Source organism: Amblyraja radiata, chromosome 1 (assembly GCF_010909765.2).
Source record: "Amblyraja radiata isolate CabotCenter1 chromosome 1, sAmbRad1.1.pri, whole genome shotgun sequence".
Taxonomy (NCBI): Eukaryota; Metazoa; Chordata; class Chondrichthyes; order Rajiformes; family Rajidae; genus Amblyraja; species Amblyraja radiata.
In genome coordinates this window covers 131,894,608-131,920,564 of record NC_045956.1, presented here as the reverse complement: position 1 = coordinate 131,920,564, position 25,957 = coordinate 131,894,608, and positions in this window count along the sequence as shown.

Sequence of the window (25,957 nt, the reverse complement as noted above, 5' to 3'; positions counted from 1 at the left end):
CATTCCAAGCAGATTGGAATTGGGCCAGAATTGTGTTTTGAGGCAGGGTCAGTATTTTGGCCAGAATTGCCTTCGAGACATGCTCCGAAATATGGGCAGAGTTGTCTTTCGAGGCAGGCTCAGAATTGTGGCCAGAATTGTCTTTCAAGACAGGCTCAGTATTATGGCCAGTATTGTCTTGCAAAACAGGCTTGGAAATCGGGCCAGAGTTGTCCTTCAAGGCAGGCATGAAATTATGGCAGGCGTGGCCTGTTCATTATGAAAGATGGCTGATTAACAACTGATTTCATAGGGTATTCTCATTTACAGCGATCATTGGAGGAGGCAATTGCTATGATGAGGCAATAATAACAGTATGATGACAATAAAGCATTCAAAGCGGAATACTCAGAGTTCAAAAACACTTGTTATGTCTTGTCTGGATGATATTTTAATGCTGTATTTTGCTAAAATCCACTGTTTCAGTCTCAAACTATATTTGAGAAATTGGGCTCCTCTATCCAGTTAAAATTAAGTTGTTACCAAATAGACTTGTTGGTCATTGGGATTTACCTTTAGCTATGAATTGGCCTATGACTCCGCCCTGGCCAACAGATTGGAGTTAATAGAAACCTGTAACAGCCTTGTTGTTATAAAGCAGCCTTCTAATCATTAAGAGTAATTGGCAATATAATAGCTGTGATTCAGCTGTGCAAGTGGGAGAACTGACATCATGCTAAATGGCAAACTCTAAAGTGCCATGTAGGTCATTGTTAACACACCTATGCTATTACCAGCTGAAGCTATCAAAGTCACAATGATGGACAAACAATATACAGCATTGCTCCAGTAGTTTGGTCAGTAAAAATTTCAGTTATATTGCAAACCGATGCTAATGGCCCTAACGTGGGAAATTGCGAATGTCATCTCTAGTTTGGAGGTGAAGGAGATTTGCATGAGTTACCAATTCTTCAGTTATTGGTATCAACTATCTATAGACCCTACGTGCATTCTATGGGTTAAAGAGTGATTGAGCGAATATGCATAATCTGCATGCTCAACTTCAGGTTGATACACTATGATGGAGGCATATGTTAGTCACATGGGTGCAATCAAGTAAAAGTATCCTGTAATAGTTTACCTAATCTCATTTGTCACTGGTGTATCATCAAGTACAGATCAATGACAACACAGAATGTGTGTTGGATCAGACAGTATTTATGAAATTCTAGTTCAATGGAACACCGAATATCGATATGTTGGTTTTCATGCTTATTCACAGGTTGCCAAAATATGTGGCATAACAGTGGCGAAAGATACATTCTCGCTATAAGGAGGAGGAATGGTCTTTTATGTCTTCCTCCATTTTGCCTCATCAGTCGGGTCTTCAAATAAAGTCATCAAGATCCCGCTTTAGGTTTTTCCTACTGTCTGTTTGGCTTATGCAGCTTTGATTCCCGATTTTGTCGGGAATAATAATACAACCTTATATGGTTATTCTAAACGTAAACTTTGCTGGTTCAGCCTGTGGCTCGGGAAATCAGCCTTTGCATGATAAAATCAATTTATTTTCTGCAGATTCTGAATAGACTGCCCCTACGGCTAGGGTGTCACACCTATCCTTGTATGTGTTCACTCCAGTGCTGGGATAGCACCAAAAAAGCAGTGCATTTCTTCTTCAGGAGATGGGAAGCGTTTTGTTTAATGCTACGTTACATTTATAACGGTACTGATTACTGACGTCTTGGAGTTCATTTTAAATGGTCTTTTGACAATAATTGGGTTATAGGGCCATTAACTGTGCCAACGTGCCTTCCCATCATATTTTCTACAACAAACGGGACCCACTCTGTCGGGTTCACTCCCGGATATCAAGTTGGTAAAGGATATCTTTCACGCAAGTTCTCCCAGGACAAGTACAATGCTGTATGGGATATTGACATTGTGTTAACACTATTTCACCAGGAGGCTCCAGCTACATTCTTAGCTTTGGCCAGCTCCCATAAGGTAGTTATCCTCCTGGCGCTGGTTTTAGCGCAACAGGTTCAGTCGCTACATAATTGCGACGGGACAGGATGATTACATCTCTAAATAATATAAATAATATTTTATGTTTATAATTTAATTAAGCAGAGCAGAAGGGATGTCAGGTCTCAAAATAGTTCAAGGCATACCCAGGTTATGTGAGGGCACATATATACGACAATACGTCAAGGTCACCAAGAGCCTTCGAGGCTCTGAACTAGCAATGCTTGTTAGTTACAAAAAACTTTATAGGAACGTATCCATTCAAGACCATTTCCAGGTGACAAAACAGTGTTTGATTTATGCAGTAGATACTGATTTCCAGATCTCACTCCACCAGGGCTGCTACAACATCAGCAGCAAGGGTTATTTACATTCCGCTGGACCACATCCTAACGGCTGCAGCATGGTCAAACGAACGAATTTCCAAACATTTTATAATAACCCATTGCCAGACCAGGGGTATTTGTCAACTATATTTTACGTTCTATTTATAGTTTCCATCTGGATGAGAGGTGTTACTATTATTATTACTTCATTTAACAGCATCAGCATGTTTTAAATCTGTCATGTCTGTATGCATTATGAATATTTCCCTCATCTGTCAATGAAGCAGTTGTGGTTGTGTAGACTCGTTTCTCACGGCATGAAATCACAGAGCTTTGAAATCTTCACGTAGTCACTCACGTGACCGAAGTAAAATAGTAAGATTAAACGAGAATTTACCAGTTTGAAGTTTGATCTTTATTTTATGAGGAGTTACGATGAGGGATTACGTGCCCTCCGCTCCCAACCCTCATAAAAGTAATCTGGTAGTTCTAGTCTTCTCTAAATCTTACTCTCACTTCAATTACTATTATCTGTGATTTCACACCGCTGCTTTGAAACTTGACGTGTATGCGGACGAGCGGGGTCTTCACGTAATCCCTCATCGTAACTCCTCATAAAATAAAGATCAAACTTCAAACTGGTAAGTTCTCGTTTAATCTTACTATTTAGAGTCATAGACATACAGCACAAAATAGGTTGTTTGGCCCAACTCATCCATACCAACCAATATGCCCCATCTACACTAGATGCCCCATTTGCCCGCAGTTGGCCCATATCCCTCACATCCTTTTTTCCTACGTCTGTACATGTCCAAGTGTCTTTTAAATGCTGTTATAGTATCTGCATTAACTACCTCCTCTGACAGCTTGTTTCATATATCTGAGTGAAAAATGTATCCTTCAGGTTTGTATTCAATCTTGTCCCTCTCACCTTAAACCTATGTCATCTGGTTTCACACACAGAGAGTGGTGAATCTCTGGAACTCTCTGCCACAGAAGGTAGTTGAGGCCAGTTCATTGGCTATATTTAAGAGGGAGTTAGATGTGGCCCTTGTGGCTAAAGGGATCAGGGGGTATGGAGAGAAGGCAGGTACAGGATACTGAGTTGGATGATCAGCCATGATCATATTGAATGGCGGTGCAGGCTCGAAGGGCCGAATGGCCTACTCCTGCACCTATTTTCAATGTTTCTATGTTTTTGATTACCCTATCCTAGGTAAAAGACTATGTGTGTTTCCCCTATTTATTCCTATCACGATTTTAAAGACCTCTATAGGCACACCCCTCAACCTCTTGAGCTCCAAGGAATAAAGTCCTTACCTGCCCAACCTCTTCCAATAGTGATAACAGTAAACTGTGGAGGAGATTTTAGAAGCGTTGACATGAAGACTGGGGAAGAGACCGTGTAGATGAGGGGTCAGGGAGTATATTGGAATTGACAGGGAGAAAATTCTTTCAGATTGAAGAAGGGTCTCAACATGAAACATCACCCATTCCTTCTCTCCAGAGCTGCTGCCTGTTTTGCCCTTTACATTGTTCGATGCTCTTACTTTTATAAAATAGTAATCTCACATACTCACCATTTGTGGTGCTGAACTACAGGTAATATATTAAAAGGTCAACGTCAATTTATGAAGACAACATTCACCTAATGTTGCTGGGCATTAGTTGCAGGTTGTTAGTTGTTGGTTATAAAATAGATACTGTCTCTAATCTGCAATCTGAAACAGAAATCCAAAATAAATTAGCAAAGCTTTCCTGATTAAGCAAGGATCACATTCTTACATAGCCACATATATATATAGCAATCACACAAAAGATTGACACAAAATGCTGGAGTAACTCAGCGGGACAGGCAGCATCTCTGGAGAGAAGGAATGGGTGACATTTTAGGTTGAGACCCTCCTTCAGACTACAGACTTATTGACCCTTCTTCTAGCAATCACACACCCATTTGTTCATAGAAAGTTATCTTTACCAGAGCTCTTGCTTAAATTCGACTCATACACTGTGAAACAATATCATTCCAAAAACAAACATCAGATTTATCAAGTATTTTTACAGAAAATATTCAATGATGTGCTGAAACCTGTACCTCAGGATCCAGCATTCAATCATCCAGGCATTACAGCAAGCTGCAATGTAAAATGCGAGCTGTTTCTCACTGCCATTCGAAAATTGTCAAATTCCTATCTAAAATGTCCTCTTAAACTTGGTGTTCTAATTCCCCATTCTTAAGTCATTTTTGGAAGTGTCTTTCCAGATAGACTAATATTTGTTTCCGGTCATAAAATTGGTATAGTTATTTAATGGCAAATGCAACAGACTATCCAAATAGTAAGTAAAATTATGCATATCTGACTAATTCCTCTCAGTCACATGTTATTTCTGCAAAGATTAATTGTAATCTAATGCAGCTGCTTGCATAATATGCATATTTCTGAGCACTGACCAGCTTGCATTATTAATATTAACTTTAGATTTAGAGCAGAGAAAATTCACAATATTTTCCTACTCAATATGCAGCTACCTTGATTTCAGCCATGACTTCTGTATGTATCAGTGTACATCTTAGAAATGGAAGAGGTATTACAAATCATTCATAATGCCCTATGTTCACATTAATTCATATGAATTGGTTTTTGCAGTTGAGCATTCCAAATGATAGCTGCAGTGATATCACATTGATTCATTCAGTAAGCAATGGTATAAAAGAGCAATGTTAAAAATAATCAGCCAAATAATTTAATTGTGCAAATTAAAGCTAGGATTGTGAATTCCTGTAGTTTTATCAGTCATTTAATCCTTCTAATCCTTCCTTCAATGGTGCATGTAAGTATATTTCTTGCAGGTATTTGACACATATTTTGTTTTAGTAAAACAGGAGTAAATCCCCACTGAGGAATGGAATACTTAATTGTCACATGAGACAAAGCACAGTGAAATTATTTGCTGCATACCCAGGGTACGCAAATAGCCGCTACTTACGGCGCTTACAAAGTTATATTCTCCACCTCCTCCTTTGTTCTCCCCCCCCCCCCCCCCCTCCCACACAGCAGTCCCCCAATGCCAGGTCCTCCATTGTTCATCACCCAGCCCCCCCCCCCCCCCCCCCACGGTGGTTATCTGTTCCCCATCAATTGTCTGTTGATTCTCCCACCTATTTAAAATAGCTTTAGTCCTTAAAAAACGTTAAAGTTGGAAAATATTCCTTTTACATCCTTTTACTCTCTTCCTCCTCCTCAACCTCAGGTCTTGAATTCTCACTAACTTTGTGGCCATTCATCTTTGAATTCAAACTGTATGTCTTTTAACATAAACAATTTTTTAAATAAGTAGATTCTTTAGAATTTTATTTTATGATGTATTTTGCTATTTTTTTTCTTTTATTTCCATCCTGTGATGCAAATTAAGCCTATCTGCTGATCTCACTGGCATTCTGCCCACAGATGCTGATAATATTGATAAAATAAGTGCATGCAAGGTAGAGTTCAAGTGCCAATGTTGAATAGTCTGTGAAAGAAGTCAAAGGTTTACACAAGGCTTGTTTTGACTGATGGGCTAAGGTGGCTATTGTACCCAATACTAGGCTCCAAAACAGATAAACAGTGCAATCAAAAGAGCTTAATTTATTGGAGAAATGAGAAACTGCAAATGCTGGTTTGCAAAAGAAGACACAGAGTACTGGAGGAGCTCAGCTGTCAGACAACCTCAGGAGAACATGGATAGAGTGCATTTTGGGTCAAGATCCTTTTCTGAAGTGCACAGTAAAGTAGATGCTACCTGACCACTGAGCTATTCCAGCACTTTGCATTGAGATTAATTTTTTGTTCTGTGAGATACTGGTGAAATCCTACACGGAACACTACATGTCACCCGAGAAGATCATAAGAACCAGGAAGCGGAGTGGTCAACATAGTTACTCGTGTCAGCTCCGTCCTCATAGTCCAAAAATCTATTTCTTCGATGGATACATTCAATGACTCAAAACCCCTCTGGGTCTGGGGTGCTGAATTTTAAAGATCCAGAAGAAGAATTGTTCCCTCATGTGTGTCCTTAATAAGCAGCTTCTTATTCTAAAACCTCACCTCCAAATTTCATTCACTCTCCCAAGAGAAAACAGTCCCTTTGTATTCACCTGTTAACCCTGTAGGAATCTTATATCAGTGCAAATTTCACCACTTGTTCTTCTAGCTTCCAATGTGTGTAGGTCCTACCTCCTTAATCGTTACTCATAATTCAGACCCTTCTTCTTGGGAATTAATACATTTCTTTTTTTTTCACTTTAGTCTTTATTGTTTTTATGCATACACAAATAAATCACAAATATAACAATGAAACATACAACAATGCAGTGAAACGTACAACAGTACAACAGTTCAGTTTACAATTAATGATGCCGCATACAGAACTATTTTCTTATTAAAACATTTTCCAATAACATATTATTGTCAATAAAATTATAGTGTTAATGTCTTTATTTCTATACCTAATCCATTTTTCCCATTTTCTGTTAAACTCGTCTTCTTTCACTCTTAGAGAATATGTCATTTTCTTCATCACAAATATTTCCTGTACTATGTCTAACCATTGTCTAAATCTGGGTGTGTCCGCTGCAAGCCAGTTTCTTGTAATGGCCTTTCTGCCAGCTGTGAGTAGGATTTTAACCAAGTAATGATCTTCCTTCAGCACCACTGTAGATATATTACCCAGGTATAAAATGGAACACTTCTTGGAGACTATATACCCTAATACCTCCTTTAATACTGAATTCACTCTGTCCCAAAATGGTTCTATTTTTGGGCAACTCCAGAAGATATGTGCATACTTTGCGTCTGTTTGGCCACATTGCCTCCAGCATGTTTGTTGCCTTAGAATTTGCTTGCTTTTTATGTTAGGCGTAATAAAGAAACAAATCAAATGTTTCCAATTAAATTCGCTCAATTTTTGTGAATTAGTAGATGTCTGTAGTGTTACACACATGTGATGCAATTCTTCTTCTGAGATTGTGATGTTCAATTCCTTTTCCCACTTAAATTTTACGTAAAATGTAGTTTTAGCTTGCCATTCCATTAAACTATGATAACGTTTAGAAATAATCCTTAATGTTTTTTGATGATACACATTAACTATTGCTTCTACCACTGGATTATTTTCTTCTAGTGCCTCCTTTCTTACTTTTTTATTGTAATAATCTCTCAGTTGGAGGTATCTAGACAAGTCTTGATTCCGAAGTGCAAATCCATCCTTCAAATCTTGAAAACTTCTTAGGTCTCCATTTCCAGTAACAGTACAAAATGCTGTCATTGCTTTTTTCATCCACTCTTTAAATGTTGAGTCGTACATCCCTGGTTTAAATTCACTATCCAAAACTATCCATCTCAATACTTTTTGTCCTTTATTCAGTTTAAGTTGTCTGGTAAGAGAGAACCAGGTTTCTAAAGTAAATATCGTTATTGGATCGATTATACTCCTGATATATCCAGGAAGCTCTTTTTCTCCCAAGAGTGTTTGGATGTGGAAGTCAGGGATATATGGCTCAATCTCTTTCCACCCAGCTATATAACTATCCTCACACCAATTGATTAGTGGTCGAGTTAGGCTGCATAGAAATATATCCTAAAATTTGGAAGTAATACATTTCACTAAACTACCTCATATACAAGTGCATTCATCCTTAATTAAGGAGACAAAAACAATGTACAGTACTCCAATGTAGTATCATCGGTGCCCAGTACCATTGTAGAATGACTTTCTTACTCTTACACTCCATCTTCCTTATCATCAGATGATGGCAAATATTCTAATTGTTCCAAATTACTTGCCTCACCAACATGCCAACCTTCTGTGTTTCCTATCTGAGGACAACCAAACTTTCTGCAAAGTAGCTGGGAAACTATAGAAGTGTAGGAATTTACCTGATGGCATTCTCTGTCGTATGACTCTATGACTCTGTGACTAAATTAGTAGCATTATGCAACCTGAGTTTAGTTTATTGTCATGTGTATTCGAGGTACTGCGTGCTAACCAGTCAGTGGAAAGGAAATACATTATTACAATCGAGTCATCCACAATATACTGATACAATATAAAGGGAATAATGTGAATAACATTTAATACAAGATAAACAAGATTAGAGATAATACGAGATTAGGGCGGCATGGTCCCACAGCAGTGGAGTTGCTGCCTTACAGCGCTTGCAGTAACCTCCCACCTTGCAGTAACGCTTCCTCCCACATTCCTAACACAAACGGGTTTGTAGGTTAATTGGCTTGGTATAAATGTAAAATTGTCCCTAGTGTGTGTAGGATTGTGTTAATGTGCGGGGATCGCTGGTTGGTGCGGACTCAGTGGGACTAAGGGCCTGTTTCCGCACTGTTTCTCTAAACTAAACTAAAATAAAGCCAGTAGAGTCCAATCAAAGATAGTCCAAATGTTTCCTATGAGGTAGATAGTAGTTCAGGACTCACTGTTTAAATAATATTTTGCTTTCCTAATCTCCCATATTGTACTCTACCTGTCAAATTCCTTCCCTTGTACCTATCCAATACACCTTTGCCAATTCTGTGATTTCATAACAATATTTATTCTCACCTATCTTTGCATTATTGGCAAAGGAGATGACATTAAACTCAAAGGAAGGACAGAAGACATATATCTAATGACTTTAGATATATTAAGAATTTAAATTAAAATGAAAGAAGCATTTATTTTCTTTAGCTAATGCATTAAAGATTATATATAATCAGTTGCAAAAGTGATCCAGGCATACGGTTCATTAAGAGAGTAATTTCAATTACCAAGGAACATATTTGGAAACCAAGAGTAAGAAAGGATTTCATGCAGAGTTTTATTTTATTTCACAGATTTCAGCCAAATAACACATTGAAGTGAATGTCATAACCGTTGGTTTAATAAACAAATTTTTTTTTTTGGATTCAGAAAGGGTTGGCGAAAAGTCAGGTTGAAGCTTTTTTATGAGTAGAAAGGCTAATAGGTATTTTCCATTTACAATCGTTTTGATTGATTGAAAGATCAAGTCATTTTGAGTTGACCAATTTAGATTTAACTTAAAAATAAAGTAAATTAAAATGAATTTAATATTTTCTCAATTGCCTTTATCTTTGTTTCTTTAATGCATTTTCCTATTGATTATAAAGTTGTCCACAATAAAACACCATTTGTTAAAAAACATGGGAGTTTTGTTTTTCTTTCGTTATGTTCTTTAGCATGTTTCAATTTGTCTTTGCCTTATAGCCCTTGAGGAAATATACTCCTGCACCTGAGTGCCTCAAATGTCTCCATCCTTCATCAATATGTATAGTATTCAAATGTGTAGCCCTAAAGAAAACACATTAGTTTTCTGGATAAGTTCAGCTCCAGCAATTCTCGAGAAGCTCAGTACCACCCAGAACAAAATAGCCAACATAATTCGTACCCCCCCCAGCTCACTCCAAATGCACCTTCCAGACCTATACAACAAAGCAGGTTGACTGCTTCAGGCACATGGGAACGTCCCACCAGCAGGATCCCAAGTGGCACATCATACAGACTTAAAACAAACATCTTAGCCAAGAGCACTACAGGAGCTTTAATCAGATGTTCTTCAGCAGTTAAAGAAGGAAGGAAAGAAGGAAAGAATGATAGATAGATAGATAGATAGATAGATAGATAGATAGATAGATAGATAGATAGATAGATAGATAGATAGATAGATAGATAGATAGATAGATAGATAGATAGATAGATAGATAGATAGATAGATAGATAGATAGATAGATAGATAGATAGATAGATAGATAGATAGATAGATAGATAGATAGATAGATAGATAGATCAAATAAATAATAAATAAATACATTTTGATGAATAAATGAATAAATCAATACATAAATTAATAAATAGACAGACAATACATGAATAAATGAATAAATAAATGGATAAATAAATAAATAGATAAATAAATGCACGAATAAATAAATGAATATTTGAATCAATGAATGAATTAATTAATTAATGCATCAATGAATGAATGACTGGGCAGACAGACAAATAAATAAATAAATAGATGCATAAATAAAGATGCTACTCATGTTAATTGTCCTATGCAATTGGGGGAAAAAATTAAGAAGCAATAGAGCCTCTGTTGGGCTTTCCACCAGAAGGTTGGTGGAAGTATGCACATATAGCTGAACCACTGGACCTCCTGTTTTCCCCAGATGCCAGGCCACCAGTGTACAGCTGAGCTCCGTCAGTTACTCATGGCCTTTGCCTCCGTGGATAAACTGTACTACCAGCAGTCTGTGCATTCAACAATTAGTAGCAATGTTACACAATTTTGAGATTTTAAAAATCAAGTCTGCAATTTATCCCATCAGATAAAGCATAAAAATAAGTTTAATTTGACACCTAATTCACTTTCATATCTGCAGTATTAAAAAAGTTATGGCCGTTTTCATACTCTGAAATTAGCATCCTGTTCCCTATTGCTTTTCTATTGACTTAACACAAAAGCTGTGATCAAGGACAGTCAAAGGCCCATAACTTTCTTAAAAATTAAGAGAACTGAATGAAATGTTCAGTTATTTTAGATTGAAGCATTCTGAAACAAATATGAAACAATCTTACTTGGATGACCTGAAATTAAAGCATATAATTAGTTAGTTACCCAATTGTAGCTAATTACAAAATTCAATTACTAGATCTAAACATCTATCCATTTCTTAAGAAAAAGTTAACATTTTTAAATAGCCTAAGTGTTCAAATAACATTTACACAATAATTCACAATAAAACATGATTTTTAAATCTCATGGTCATGAATTTATAGGCCAAATGGAAGGAATTTAGTGTTTAATTCCCATAAATTTATGGCCATTTAAATTATCTTGCGAGTGGGTTTTTATTGAACCTGCTGGTTTTGAACGTTGCAGTTGCAGTGAATTTAAACCTCATATTGGCAGGGAAAATACCGGTTTGTATATTTACATAATGACATTTTCACAACATGACATTTTGATTAAAGGCATCCTTAGAAGCAAGTTTATATATAAAATAAACGGCTTTCCTTTACCTGTCCCATACATGAAATCCGTCCCGGTTGTCGGCGTTGACGGCTTTAGAAGATTATTTTTAATTTACTCCTGTTCGTAAAATATTCAGTGCAGTTTAAAAGAAACTTAATAAAACGGCAGTCGAAGCAATTATTCTTTAGCAGCTAAACAGCCTGACAGACATCGATTTGAATAGGCTGGAGAAACAAGGCATTTTAAACCCGCCCCCCTCTCAAAGGCGCCAAAGTCATGCACACGGGCAGCGACAGATCTGCAGCGCCGCTGAAGGTAAGTTTTGTAACATACCTACAATTAGTCAGAACATTGAATGACAGGAGGCTTCTAGTCTACGGTGTCATTGGGAAGAAGCAGAAACTTTGACACCCTCTGGGATTGGGGGCGCGGATAGGTGGTGGGATGGACTTTGGATGGATGGATGTGGAATCTTCCAAACAACTTTTAAGAAAGAAGAATAATGGTAAATTTAGCAGTTTGTCTCCAACTTCTCAATTGCTAAAAATAGACACAAAATGCTGGAGTAACACAGAGGGTCAGGCAGCATCTGTGGAGAAAATGGATAGGTGCTGTTTCGGGTCAGGACACTTCTTCAAACTGATTGTAGGGTGAGAGGGGGGAGGAGCATTCCGTTCATTTTGCAGTTCCCTCCTTGCGAACACAAGAACAATTTAATAACACAGCAAGACTGTTGAAAATTAATATTTTATTTAATTGGGCTTTATCAAAAATGCTGTGGGTGGAGATATAATAGTATATTTCCTGCAACTGTAGAGTTCCACCATTTGTCATGCTCCCTCTCCCTTGTCAATTTTAATCTCCTGTTTACCTCTCTTCCTGGTGATTGATAAACATTTGCCACTTTTTTCAGGTGGCATCACTACAATTGCATTAATTGTCTCTCATCGTCGCCACCCTCACAGACATTTCCTTTGGTCCCTCCATCACTTCTTTCTTCTCCTGAAATTAAAACATGACAATATTCTAATAATTTTAAGATGTTTAAGAAGGAACTGCAGATGCTGGAAAATCAAAGATAGACAAAGATGCTGGAGAAACTCAGCGGGTGAGGCAGCATCTATGGAGCGAAGGAAATAGGCAACGTTTCGGGTCGAGACCCTTCTTCAGACTCTATTCTAATATATAGAATATTTTGAATAGAATACTTAGAATAGAATACTTAAAATATTTAGAATACAAATATTCTAATATTCAGTATTTCTGATGAAATATCATTGACCTGAAACATCATCTCCTTTTTTTCACTTCATGGATGCTGCCTGACCTGCCGAGTATCTTCAGCATTTTCGTTTTAATTGCAGACTTCTGTTTTTATGGGGGGGTTTTTGCCTTTTGAATTTGTCAGGTGGGACTTTCAGGTGATATAAGGCCCATCAGGTGGACATGAGAGACCACGGCACCATATTGAAGAGTACAGAGAAACGGATCAATCTTTATCCCTAAAATGTAATTGACACATTGCCCACATTGAAACCTAGCTGCAACATTGGCGACTGTTACGTTTTAACCCTGCAATGGATGTAAATTGGCAGAGAAGTTCTTTGGGATGTCCTGGAGTTTTAAAGGATAGTACAAAAATACAAAATCTCTCTATTTATTTTATGGACCAAAATATTATCACACATGGTAGCCTCTGTAGAATTTAGATGGTGAAATCTGACTAATATAAAATCAAATCTTCTATTTCTAACATGCTGTTATCATTAAAACGTTTCACTTAATATTTCAGAATATATTTGACAAGAATTCAGTCCGTAGATATTTAATATGCTATTTATTGCTCTGGATAGGTCCTGGTAGATTTCCCTATATTGTAATTGCAATTGAACTGAATTATGTCAATCAGTTTTATACATCCTTGGTCTGCATGGTTCTTTTGACTGGTGTATGCGTGCTGAATAATGCATGTGAGAATCACAGGCAAAACTGAGTGCATTCTCAGTATTATGCAAACACAGAATTATGTTCCAAGGAAGAATAAGCTTGAACCACATTTATAAAGCAACATCAATGCAGCTGTCATAGGAACTGGCCTTTTATAATTGAATATACCAAAGTCTTATCAGAATGTAGCATTCGTAACTTGCTAGCGACTGTGGATAAGCCTTAAGCTTTGTTATATTTTACATTTATTATGAATCATTAGCAATTTACAAAATATATCTATCCATGTAATCTCCTCCTAGGTACAAATGGAAATTTCAGAACAGATTATAGATACATAGATACATAGAAAATAGGTGCAGGAGTAGGCCATTCGGCCCTTCGAGCCTGCACCGCCATTCAATATGATCATGGCTGATCATCCAACTCAGTATCCCATCCCTGCCTTCTCTCCATACCCCCTGATCCCTTTAGCCACAATGGCCACATCTAACTCCCTCTTAAATATAGCCAATGAACTGGCCTCAACTACCCTCTGTGGCAGAGAGTTCCAGAGATTCACCACTCTCTATGTGAAAATGTTTCATCTCATCTCGGTCCTAAAGGATTTCCCCCTTATCCTTAAGCTGTGACCCCTTGTCCTGGACTTCCCCAACATCGGGAACAATTTTCCTGCATCTAGCCTGTCCAACCCCATAAGAATTTTGTACGTTTCTATAAGATCCCCTCTCAATCTCCTAAATTCTAGCGAGTATTAGCCAAGTCTATCCAGTCTTTCTTCATATGAAAGTCCTGACATCCCAGGAATCAGTCTGGTGAACCTTCTCTGCACGCCCTCTATGGCTATAATGTCCTTCCTCAGATTTGGAGACCAAAACTGTACGCAATACTCCAGGTGTGGTCTCACCAAGACCCTGTACAACTGCAGTAGAACCTCCCTGCTCCTATACTCAAATCCTTTTTGCTATGAAAAGTCATTATATTTTATTGAAAACTATTGAAAATCACCATCATCTACTTTCTTACCACATTTTGTGATGAGGTGCTGCTCGTCTAAATTATTTGCATGAAGCCATTCTTAATTTTTGACATGGTAATTAATCTTCCTTTGATATATATTTGAAATAACATGATAACCTGCAATTGTATGTGAATCTAATATAAACCTCCTAGCTAATTTAAAACATAAAAATATAAAATTCAACTCCGCAAGACAATATCTGGAGGTTGCAGATAGTTGCAGATCCACGACTGAAAATGAAGGTATTTTGAGAGACATGTTTTTAGTCATGCTGTGATGTCTATCTATTTGTCCGTTAGCAAATCTTTCACAGTCCATTGTTGACTTTGTTCTGGGTCGTGGTACCCATGGGTAATGTTGATCGTGGCAAATCATCTTGCATATGGTTTTCCAACAATTTGATAAGTGCTCACCTAAAATGTCAGCAGGAGTGCCACTCAATGACACAAATTGCTTTGTGCGAGGACTCTGTCCTTGAGACGTGAATATTGAAAATTAAGAGTTTGCTACTTCCATGTCAAATCCCCAAAAACTAAATTGTGGGCAGGTGGGACTAGTGTAGATGTGGCACCTTGGTCAGCAGGGGCAAGCTGGGCCGAAGGGCCTGTTTCCAAGCTGTATGACTATGCCAAATTAAATAATCAAATTCTGATAGTTAAATTAAAGAGAGCATCAATACATTTCAGATTTAGAATATTAATATTGTAACCTTTCAGAATGTATCTAATGCTTTGTCACTTAAAGTCTGTGTTATATCCTGGCCAGGGGGGGGGGGGGGTTGTAATTCTTCGAGACCTATGTCCACAGCAACTTACACAGGCAACAACAATGTTGAACATGCAATGCGTTGCTCATATGTGTACATTTCTTAGGATCATTTCTGTTGAATTTAGAGAACCAAAGAAAATGGATCATCGGTAATAAAAACAACAGGTTGCCAGACCAATGGGAAGCTCGACTGATATTCCTGTACAGATAAAAATGTTGGGATCATTGTGAAGTTGGAACTTTGCCCAACTTGTTGCCAAGTGGTTTTGAGTATTTTGCAGAGAACAATAGGGAGGTCACAGTGGCGCAGCGGTAGAGTTACAACCTTATAGCACTTGCAGTAAAGGGGCTGTCTGTACAGAGTTTGTACATTCTCCCCGTCACTGTGTGGGTTTTCTCCGAGATCTTTGATTTCCTCCCACACTCTAAAGACGTACAGGTTTGTAGGTTAATTGGCATGGTAAATGTAAAAATTGTCCCTAGTGGGTGTAGGATAGTGTCAATGTGCTGGTCGGCGTCAGTGGGCCGAAGGGCCTGTTTCCACGCTATCTCTAAACTAAACAAAAGTAAACTAATAGAATGGCTAATTAAAAATGAAACCAATAAATATGTGATTGAAGCATCAATCTTTCTGACAGTGCTTTGCTCACAGCCATTTACTCCATCTTTTCTTTCTCCCACTTCATGGATAGCCCTGCTGGTAGCCCCCCATTCCAAGGTGAATGATTCTGCTTTGTGAACAAAGAAAATTATGCTGCGTAAACCAGGTGCAGATACTTTTGGAACAATTCTTGGGGTCACAATGGAATTGTTCATGATCTGGCCATACAGCAGAAACTGTTTGTACGGGTCATTCATATTGCCCATGAGAATTTTGATTCATGTACAAGCTTCATTTTATTTTCCTTTGCTCTTGATCACAGGATATCCAGGTAATGTCAGAAGCCAGAGTCCCAGGGGAAGGTCAACTCCTCTGATCCACTGATTTAGTTAGCCTGCTCCTTCATACAGTCCAGTTATTGTGAGTCAGCACAGGGTGATGAAATTGGAGTCTGAGACAAGGTAAATGCTGATGGAATGAAAGCCAATTGACATATTTATTAGTGGCTTGGGTAGCTTTATGTTTGCCATGTGTTTAAGCAGATTTATGCCTGATGATAGCACACATTATCCATTCCTAGAGTAAGAATCCTGGAGAGCAAGGCATCTATGACTGACCTTCCTTTGGGAGATCAAGGCATGATCAGTAATGACTCAAGAGATTACTTGTTTGAACTTAATAACATTCATAACATTCAAGTACAATTGAAAATAGATAACATAAGTATAGAAAGAGCATATGAAAATACATTTCTTGGTGTGATCTTAGACCACAAAATCTGCTGGAAACCACATATAAACCACGTCAAAGCAAAACTGGCAAAGTCTATAGCATTATTGGGAAAATCAAGACACATTCTGGACCACAAATCATTACATACTTTGTATAATACACTCATATTGCCATATCTGAGTTACTGTGTGGAGATATGGGGTAACACCTACAAACCCAACCTACAGCCATTATGCACATTGCAAAAAAGAGCAATAAGAATTATCAATAACGTTGGATATCTTGAACATACCAATTTATTATTCTTAAAGTCACATACACTGAAGTTCACTGATCTGGTTAAATTTAAGACTGCGCAAATCATGTACAAAGCAAGAAATAATTTACTTTCAAGAAATATACAAAAACTGTTTATGGAAAGGCAGGGTGGGTATAATTTGAGAGGGGAACATAATTAAAAAAAACTCAATGTCAGAACAACTCTTAAAAGTATGTGCATAGCAATCTGTGGTGTGAATTTGTGGAATGGTCTGGAACAGGAGATAAAACTTAGCACAAGCATAATTCAGTTTAAAAAGATGTACAAAACACTTGTTTTAAAGGATATTGGGATGAGGATAGGTGATTGTGATATTTGTTATACTGATTGTATTGGGAAGGGTGATTATAGAGTGATTGGTTGTATATATGACTAAGATACTATAGTATTTGCGGGGTTTTTCTTTTCTTTTTCTTTTTTTCTTTTTTGTATGGCTTTGTAAATATTTGATTAGTGTTCAAATGTAAATAATTTGGTGTACATATAGTGGCTGGTGTACATATGGTGTACATATAGCTGCTAAATTTGTATAAGATAATTACAAGCAGTTGAATAAGGGGTGGGAATTAATAAGCTTTGGCTTCTTCCTGCTCCTTTTCGGACACATATATGATTTCATTTATTTATAGATATTGTTTATGACACTTTATAAATATTTGTGTTTTGTTTTTTGTATGCTGTTTCACATTTGCTTTTTATTCTTTTATTCTGTCCGAAATAAATAACTAATAAATGAATAAATAAATAAATAAATAACAACAGGCAGAGTGGTTTTCAGTGCAAAGGCCAACGCAGTGATGCAGCAGGTAGTACAGTGGCCTCCAGTGACCTGGGTTTGCTCTTGAGTTCTGGTACTGTCTGTTTGGAGTTTGTATGTTTACCTTGAGATGCAGAGGGCGCCCCCAGAATACTGTGGTTTTCTCACACATCCCAAAGAAGTACTGTTAGTGGGTTAATTGGCCTTTGCAAATTACCCCAAGTGTATGTGGGTGGTAAGAGGACCAGGAGGCAGGAATTGATAGGTAGAGGAGTGAGAATAGTTTTCTGGGAAATACATTGCGGAATTGGATGGATGGAATCTCTCTAAGATGGGCTTAATTGAACAGTTGGCCTCTTTCTATGTTGAAAGAAAAGATGCAAAGATTTCTGTTAGACTACAGTGGGGGACATAGCATTGGTGTATTGTCCTCGAGACCAAGCATAAACTAGTTGACTGTACCACCGAACATTCACACTCGGTCAGCCAAGGCCAGCCGGATCTCTCGGTTGCTAACCATTTTAATTCTCCTTCCCATTCCCATACCGACGTTTATTTCCTTGGTATCCTCAATTTCACAATAAGGCCACACACAAACTGGAAGAACAGTGCCTGATCAGCTGCTTGGGTAGCTTACAACCTAATGGTACAAACATTGAATAAACCAATTTTAGATAACAGTTCCCCCTTTCTTCCTCCTCTCCTTTCTGTGCCCCCACCCCAGTGTGTTCCCATTTCTCCAACTATTCCAACCTCCTCTCCCTCCTCCACCCCATCAGGCAGTGAAGAAAGCAAATGGCATGTTGGCCTTCATAACAAGAGGAGTTGAGTATAGGAGCAAAGAGGTCCTTCTGCAGTTGTACAGAGCCCTAGTGAGACCACACCTGGAGTATTGTGTGCAGTTTTAGTCCCTTAATTTGCGGAAGCACATTCTTGCTATTGAGGGAGTGCAGCGTAGGTTTACAAGGTTAATTCCCGGTATGGCGGGACTGTCATATGCTGAGAGAATGGGGTAGCTGGGCTTGTATACTCTGGAATTTAGAAGGATGAGAGGATATCTCATTGAAACATATAAGATTATTAAGGGTTTGGACACGCTAGAGGCAGGAAACATGTTCCCAATGTTGGGGGAGTCCAGAACCAGGGGCCACAGTTTAAGAATAAGGAGTAAGCCATTTAGAACGGAGATGAGGAAACACTTTTTCACACAGAGAATCGTGAGTCTGTGGAATTCTCTGCCTCAGAGGGCGGTGGAGGCCGGTTCTCTGGATACTTTCAAGAGCGGGCTTGCTAGGGCTCATAAAGATAGCGGAGTCAGGGGATATGGGGAGAAGGCAGGAACGGGGTACTGATTGTGGATGATCAGCCATGATCACATGGAATGGCGGTGGCGAAGAGCTGAATGACTTACTCCTGCATCTATTGTCTATTGTCTATTGTCACTTATATCCCTCCCTCTGGCTTTTTGATATCTTGCACTCCACTTCTGTCCTTATCTGACACCCTTTTGTCTCTGTGACTATTTTTCTCTCCTTTTGTCCCGTCATCACTCTTTTGTCTCTTGTCCACCCATCTGACAATCAAAACCTACCTCACTAGGATCCACATACCGCTTGCCTTTGTTATCCTCTACCAATCTCTTTTCAGCTTTCTCCCGCCTACTACAATCAGTCTGTGGACCTGAAATGTCACCTATTCATATTCTCCAGCGATCATAAGATCATGTGAGAGCAGTAGAATTAGGCCATTCGGCCCATCAAGTCTACTCCGCCATTCAATTATGGCTGATCTATCTCTCCCTCTTTTCCCCATTCTCCTGCCTTCTCCCCATAACCTCTGACACCATACAAATCAAAAATCTATCTATCTCTGCCTGACCCATTGAGTTACTCCAACACTTCGTGTTGAATTTGTTATTGTTGGGTATTTGTACATAAATTTCTATTCTTCTCTATCTAAAGACGCTGGATAACCTGCTTTATGTTTTTTTATACATAGCGTGGTAGGTGTATGGAATGAGCTGCGGAGGAGGTAGTATCGTAATGTTTAAGAAATATTTGGGCAGGTGCATGGATAGGATAAGTTTAGAGGGATATAGGCTAAAGGCAGGCAGGTGGAACTACTGTAGATGGGGCATATTGGTCGGTGTGGGCACGTAGGGCTAAGGCCTGTATGACTATGATCTCAATATTTTCCAATTTTTGAATGTCTAGAGATTGGCAACATTTTCTATGAGCAGTACGGTGTGAAAGATACATCTTCTAGATGCGCTGGGATGCATCCTCAGTGATGTGACTTGGGGTCATCAGGTGTTTCGGGTCTCTCAACATCAGACACCCTTGCCCAGGCGACCCAGCCGGGGTTGATCAAGCCCCGACTTGCGTCCCAGCAGTAGCCGCCCACGGATCAGCCCTCTTAATCCAAAGCCACCTAGTGGCTTCCTCTGCGGCTTCGCTTGCGGATTGAATGGCCCTCTTCTTTGCCGGATTGATGTTTGGCATAATCAACCTGATTGATGTTCTTTGAGTTTTCCTCTTTCGGGATCCAAACCCCCCCAGCGCGCCTCCACTGGTCAGCAACTCTCCCCCTTCACCATACTACCTTCAAGATCTTCCTCAGATGTCGAAAAAGGAGCTCTGGGCAGCGCTTGTACACTATGTATGGCACACCACTAGGGCCTGGAGCAGAGGCTGAGCGTGCCGCCTTGATGACCTCCTCAACCTCCTTCAGACTCGGCTCCCTCAGATTGAACTCTGTTGTTGGGGGGGCTGGGCTGATGAGAGCTTTGTTGGGTTCGAGCTCCTGTTCCCTCATTGGATAGCTCATGGTGTCATGGAGGAAACGATTTACTTCATCTGTTGAGCACATGAGGAGGCCACTGCGCTTGTCCCCAAGTAATCGCCTGGTAAAGCCAAAGGGATTGGAATGAACGCAGCTCACTTCCTAACTCTCTTTCTTCCTCTTCTCCTGTGTCACTCTATTCTGTGGAGGGTCATAAGCCTTTTCCTTAGGATGATTCGTAGTTCGGCCAGGACTTGCTTCTCTTTGGTAGATGTCTTGTACTGGTTTTTGAGGGTTTGAAGCTCGAGTCGCAGTTGATGTATTTTGGTGGCCCTGCGGTTCATGGTGTAGGTGGTGGGCTTGGTGTTACCTTTCTCGCGATGGCCAAATCTTTCAGAGGCATAACTGACTATGATGGCAGTCATTGTTTGGAGTCGGCGATCTACATCTCCTTTGCCTGTGGCTTGAATGATGTTGGTCACATCTTTGTCAAACTGCAGCCATTCATTCCGGTTGCTGGCTGGGGGCCACTAAATCCGTTGCTATGGAACTACTCTGCAGGGGTTGGGAGACTCTAGTGCGTGGAGGGGTGAGTCCTGGCCGGGCTCCTCCTGTGTCTCACCAGGTTCAAGGCCTGTGCGCTGCACCTCTTTCTCCTTCTCTGAGCATTTCATTCTTGCCTGATGGATTTTTAGGCCACTGTGGTTCTTATACAGCTTTCCTCAAATGGATCTTATACTCGTAGTCAGGTCGTTTGCATGGGTATAAGATAAATGGAAAATACCCCTTAATTCCATCAATTTTAATCTGCTGTAAATATATTTCTTTGTATTCAGCTATTGACCCTTCACTGAAACTGTGACAAGCCCAATTTTGAAAGATCTGAGGAAGAAGTCTGACTCAAACGCTGAGTTTCTCCTGCACTTTGTGTCCTTTGTTGAAAGATCAGACCCTTGAAAATCCAGCTGGGTAGTCACTTGAGCCAGTGTCTTCAACATACAATAAGAATACTCTCAGATATCTTAAAGTGGACGCAAGAAGCAGGAGCTCCAGAGATAATTCCAAAATTCACTTATTCCTTTGTCAGGATTGACTGATGTGAAGAACAGAACTGACGTTATAACATATCTCTGTTCCACATTTGAATCAAGTGCTGTACTGTGTTGTGTGCCAAAACTCAAATGTTCCAATTCTTATAAATTATGCATGCATTATTCACTGGTAGAATGTATAATGGGTCAGAAATTTCTGATAACTTCGCAAATCAACGGGCGGTCAAAAAAACACCAAAAGAACTGTATGAAGATATTGCATTTGCACTTTATTTGCTAATTAAACATGCTAAGGGAAGTTATGGTTAGTAATTAATAGCCTGATTGCCTTTCTAACAAGGTGATAATGGTTGACAGAAACATGAAGTACTAGAAATGCTCAGAATGTCAGTCAGCATGTATGGAGAGGGTAGTACAGTGGCACAGCTGCTGACCTCCACTTCTGTCTGTGTGGAGTTTGCATGTTCTCCCTTTGACCACATAGATTTCCTCCAAGTTCTCCGGTTTCCTTCCACATCACCATTGGGACGGCACGGTGGCGCAGCAGTAGAGTTGCTGCCTTACAGCGCTTGAAGCGTCAGAGACCCAGGTTCGATCCTGACTACGGGCGCTGTCTGTATGGAGTTGTACATTCTCCCCATGGCAGCATGGGTTTTCTCCGAAATATTCGGTTTCCTCACACACTCCAAAGACATACAGATTTGTTGGTAAATTGGCTTGGTATGAGTGTAAGTTGTCCATTGTGTGTGTAGGGTAGTGTTAATGCGCAGGGATTACTGGTCGGTGTGGACTCGGTGGGCCGAAGGGCCTGTTTCTGCGCTGTATCTCTAAAACTAAAACAAACATAATCCCAATGATGTTTGTAGGTCAATTGGCCTCTATAAATTGCTCTCTAGTGTGTATGGAGTGGATGCAAAAGAAGGGTTTCGGCCCGAAACATTGCCTATTTCCTTCGCTCCATAGATGCTGCTGCACCCGCTGAGTTTCTCCAGCATTTTTGTCTACCTAGGGATAATATAGACTTAGGTGATAAATGGTCAATGTGGACTCGATGGGCTATAGCATCTGTTTCCATGCTGCATCTCTAAACTAAACTATGGTGAATGAAGTTTCAAATCAACTTTTCTCGGACCTAAGAAATATTAGAAATCAAAATGTTTTAATCTGCAAAATGGGAGTGGTGGAAATGTACCAAAGAAATTGAATAACAAATATATTCAGTGTGAACTGAGAGAGACCGGTAAATGTTTGTTCATCACAGATGATTTGTTGAAGAGATGTAGGTAGAAAGAAACGAATGAGGACAGAGGAGAGAGAAAGAAATGCTGGGATGGAGAGATATCCAGTTGTTGGATATTTGCCAAAAGAAAGCATCTGCATTCCAAAGTAGACAAAAAATGCTGGATGTCACTGGATGAACACTGATGTCAATGTTTCAAGAGCCTAGGCAGAAATATCATGAACAATTTGTCCAGGTCCAACTGCATTAACACTGCAATCAAGACAGACCTCCTCAGAAGACTAAGGACATTTGGCATAGATGCACCATATAAAACATCTTATCGAATGCATCACAGCTTGGAATTGGAAATGTGTAGAGTTGTGGATGCAGCCAAGGACATCACATCAACTCCCTCCACTCTCCTAAACCCCTCTATTGATTCTATCCACACCAGGAAAGCAGCGTCAGGAAAGCAGCCAAGATAATCAAGGACCATCCACACCCTGGTCATTCCTTCTTCTCCCCTCACTCTTTGGGGCAGACGATAAAAATGCTTGATTGAAAGCATTTACAACCAAATACACAGATAGCTCCTTTCCAGCTGTATTGACTAATCGGACCACTCATAAGCTACAAATGCATTCCTGATCCCCCAATTTGCCTTTTGTTGCTCTTTGCAATTGCAAAGTTTATCTGTATTTACTCTGTATTTTGAACACTATTTTCTGCAATACATTTCCTTCCCTTTTTGCACTGGTGTATTCCTGTAAGGTTTTGATCATAATCATGCATGGATGTTTTTATTTGGATCACATAAAAAACAATGCTTTTCACTGTATCTTGGTACATGTCACAATCATAAGCCAATACCAAGTAGTTAAATTCCAAAGAGTAAACTGAAGGTAGGTCGGTAATTACAGGACAATGAGAGAAACAAAGAAAGACCAATACTGATGGAAATCCATTAATCTTGTTTTTTTTTAGAATCATTGGTACCTCCATTGATATTTATTTCATTAGAGAATGGTTTCAAGAGCCTCCAAATAAGAAACTCGTGTGCTTTGTTGCAATGTGCAGATGTCCCTCACAAGAGATTAGTGTACAAAATTAGACCACATGGTATTGGGGGTAGGGTACTGACACAGATAGAGTACTGGTTGGCAGACAGGAAGCAAAGTGTAGGAATTAACGTCCTTTTCAAAATGGCAGGCAGTGACTAGTGGGGTGCTGCAAGGCTTGGTGCTGGGTCCCCAGTTATTTACAATATATATTAATGATTTAGACAAGGGAATTAAATGTGACATCTCCAAGTTTGCGGATGACACAAAGCTGGGTGCAGTGTGAGCTGCGATGAGGATGCTATGAGGCTGCAGGGTGTCTTGGATATGATGGGTGAGAGGGCAGATGTGTGGAACTTTGGTGGCAAGAACAGGAAGGCAGAGTATTATCTGTTATAGTTTGAAGAAGGGTCTTGACCCAAAACATCACACATTCCTTCTTTCCAGAGATGTTGCCTGTCCCGCTGAGTTACTCCAGAATTTTGTGTCTATTATCTGAATGGTGTCAGATTAGAAAATGCAATGTGACCTGGGTGTGCTTGTACATCAGTCACTGAAAGTGTACAGGTACAGCAGGCAGTGAAGAAAGCTAATAGCATGTTGGCTTTCATTGCGAGAGGATTTGAGTTTAGGAGCAAGGAGGTCCTACTGTAGTTGTAGGGGGCCCTGGTAAGACCTCACCCAGAGTATTGTGTGCAATTTTGGTCTCCTAATTTGAGGAAGGACACTCTTGCTATTGAGGGAGTGCAGCGTAGGTTCACCAGGTTAATTCCCGGGATGGCAGGACTGACATATGATGAAAGAATGGGTCGACTGGGCTTGTATTCACTGGAATTTAGAAGGATGAGGTTATTTTATAGAAACATGTACAATTATTAAAGGATTTAACATGCTGGATGCAGGAAAAATGTTCCCAATGGTGGGTGAGTCTAGAACCAAGGGTCACAGAATAAAGCGTAGGCCATTTAGGACTGAGACAAGGAAAAACTTCTTCACCCAGAGAGTTGTGAATCTGTGGAATTCTCTGCCACAGAAGGCAGTGGAGGTCCATTCACTGGATGTTTTCAAGAGAGATTTAACTCTTTGGACTAAAGTAAGTAATCAAGGGATATGGGGGACAAGCAGGAACGGGGTTCTGATTTTAGAAGATCAGCCATGATCATCTAAGGATAAATAAAGAAGCTTGAGGTCAAATAAAGTGCAATTTAGTAATATCCCTTGTTTGTCCAACATTTTTCTCTGTGCCATCAATTTATGGGATTATTTGGCTAACAATAACAATGTCAATCAGTTAATATTCAAAGAAAGAGATATCATGTAAGAAAAAAATCATATTGGTCAATAGTCTTAGGAACCAAAGATCAAAAATTCGATGATTTGGGTTAGATCTCAGATTTGCCGACCAAGGTACCCCATCAACACTAGTCCCACCTGCCTGCATTTGCCCCATATCCCTCTAAACCTTTCCTAGCTGTGAACCCATGCATTTGTCCAAATAGTTTTTAAATGGCTGTTATAAACCCTGCCTCAACTACCTCCTCCAGCAGCTGTTTCCATACACTCACCACACTTACTTGTTTGCAAGACATTTCTGTAAATGATGGCTGGAGATTTCCAAATCAATACAATTCTGCATTGAAGCTGAGCACACTTATCAAAGTGTCAAAGTTACCAATGTTCTGAAGTTCATCACCTCTTTATACTTCAGGCCTTTGGAGCCAATACATAAAGTTTTGCCTTGCAGTCGTCAAGACTTTTCTCTGGTGTTAATATTCAACTCGGGCTGTCCCACAGATTTACTCCATCTTTTTGTGTCTATCTTTGGTTTAAACCAGCTTCTGCATTTCCTTCCTACATGTTCCGCTAATGGCCGGTTCACACGGTGCGACCTGACGCAAGATGTCACAAGAGTGAAGTGGTCGTGGTCCAGCACGAGTTCCGCACGATATAACGGGGGGTAGATAAAGAGTTCCCATGGTACTCGGCAATTCTGTCATTTGTGCGAGTGACTTGTCCGTCTCCCAATCTTTCCCGTTAATCGTGAATGAACATCGTGGACTGTAGTGTAGTTAATCACGTGGCACAAATTATGTCACTTTTTTTCATACACTATATAAATATCCTCCGTTCGTAGAATTGGCTCATTTGCAGACATGCCTATACAAAGTTGGTTCGAGTACAGGCTGGTTGTTATTTTCATTGACGCGCTGTATGCATTAGCGCAACATGTGCATCGAAAACGCTTGCGTGAAGGCAGAAGGGTGAGATTAATTAAAAAGAGAATTAAGAGGAAGTCTCACTGGGTTAAGCCCATGTTTCAACGGATACCTCAATTTGGACA